Here is a 2,302-nt window from a genome sequence, read left to right on the forward strand (position 1 = left end):
GTCTTTTTGAGATTTCTTTGAAATCTTCTGTTCAGCTCTTTTATCTTGTCATTTCTTCCATTTGCTTTAGCTACTCTCCACTGGAGGGCAAGTTTCAGAGTCTTGTCTGACATCCATTTTGGTCTTTTCTTCCTTTTCTGTCTTTTTAATGACTTTTTGTTTTCTTCATGGATGATGATCTTACTATCATCCCAAAATTCCTTTGGTTTTTGGTCATTAGTGTTCAGTGCATCAAATCTATTTTTTAGATAGTCTCTAAATTCAGGTGAGATATAATAAAGGTCATATTTTGACTGTTTTGTTTTAATTGTCTTCAGCTTCAACTTGAACTTGCATATGAGCAATTGATGGTCTACTCTACAATTAGCTCCAGGCCTTGTTTTGGCTGATGATATTGAGCTTCTCCATCGCCTCTTTCCACAGATGCAGTTGATCTGATTTCTGTGTATTCCATCTGGCAAAGTCCACGTGTATGTTGTTGTTGTTGTTGTTATGTGCCTTCGAGTCGGCCCGACTCATAGCGACCCCTCCTTGGGTTTCCGAGGCAGTATCACTACGGAAGTAGGATTGCCCAACCTTCCTTCTGAGGAGTGGCTGGTGGTTTTGAACCGCCAGCCTGTGCCTCTTTCCACAGATGCAGTCGATCTGATTTCTGTGTATTCCATCTGGCAAAGTCCACGTGTATAGTAACCATTTATTTTGTTGAAAAAAGGTATCTGCAATGAATAAGTTGTTGGTTTTGCAAAATTCTGTCATGCGATCTCCAGCATCATTTCTGTCACCAAGGCCATATTTTCCGACTGTGGGTGATTATTCTTAGTTTCCAACTTTTGCATTCCAGGCACCAGTAATAATCAACACGTCTTGATTACTTTTTTGGTCAAGTTCAGACTGCAAAATTTGGTAAATATTCTCAGTTTCCTCGTCTGTGACTTTGGTGGTTGGTGCATAAATTTGCATAATAGTCGTTTTAACTGGTCTTCCTTGTTTTTATGTGCCCTCGAGTCGGACCCAACTCATAGCGGACCCCTCCGTGAGTTTCCAAGGCAGTATCACTATGGAAGTAGATTGCCCCATCTTCCTTCCAAGGAGTTACTGGTGGGTTTGAAGTGCCAGCCCTCTGGTTAGCAGTCCAGTGCCTTAGGCACCATGCTACCAGAGCTCCTAAGTCTTCCTTGTAAGTGTGTGGATATTATCCTATCACTGACAGAATTGAACTTCAGGATAGATCTTGAAACTTTCTTTGTGATATTTCAATGGGTATTCCATCCATCCTTTAATTTGTCATTCCCAGCATAGTAGACTATGCGGTTATCTGATTCAAAATGCCAGAACCAGTCCATTTGAGCTCACTAATGTCTAGGATGGGAGCTCTGGTAGTGTAGTGGCTAAGGCACTTGACTGCTAACCAGAGGCTGGCGGTTCAAACCCACCAGCCACTCCTCAGAAGGAAGATGGGGCAATCTACTTCCGTAGTGATACTGCTTCGGAAACCCAAGGAGGGGTCACTATGAGTCGGGTCTGACTTGATGGCACATAACAACAACAACAACAACAACGTCTAGGATATCGATCTTTATGTGTTCCATTTCATTTTTGACAACTTCTGGTTTTCCTAGATTCATACTTTGTACATTCCATGTTTTGATTATTAATGGATGCTTGTAGCTGTTTCTTCTGTCATTTTGACCCCCATCAGCAAATGGAGGTCCTGAAAGCTCTACTCAAACATCCATATCATTAAGATTGGTTCTATTCTAAGGAGGCAGCTCTTCCCTAGTCGTGTTTTGAGTTCCTTCCAACCTGAGAGGCTCATCTTCTAGCACTATATCAGACAGTGTTTCAGGGCTATTCAAAAAGTTTTCCAGTAATATATCAGATAGTGAAGACTGCTGTTCATAAGGTTTTCACTGGCCAATTCTTTGAGAATTGGTTGGCCTCTTCCTTCTTCTAAGTCTGTCTTACTCTGGAAGCTCCACTGAAACCTGTCCACCATGGGTGACCCTGCTGGTATTTGAAATACTAGTGGCATAACCTCCAGGCTCACAGCAACACACAAACCACCACAGTATGATAAACTGATAGACGAATTGTAGAAAATTCATGTAAATTTCAATATTAGTGCTTTTTTAGGGGGTGGGGTAGGTAGAGGATAGGCTGGCTTCAGGAGGAGGAAGAAAAAAAGAGGACTGATTTCATAATATTAAAACGGAACTTAAAATTTAGGACAGAATTCCTTAGGCCGGTATGAATAAAAATTTGAATGGGTCCTATCAGTTGGTAAGAAACTGTTGTTGTTGTT

Source organism: Orycteropus afer, unplaced genomic scaffold (assembly GCF_000298275.1).
Source record: "Orycteropus afer afer isolate SDZICR_OR568_19922 unplaced genomic scaffold, OryAfe1.0 scaffold00088, whole genome shotgun sequence".
In the NCBI taxonomy this organism is placed as follows: Eukaryota; Metazoa; Chordata; class Mammalia; order Tubulidentata; family Orycteropodidae; genus Orycteropus; species Orycteropus afer.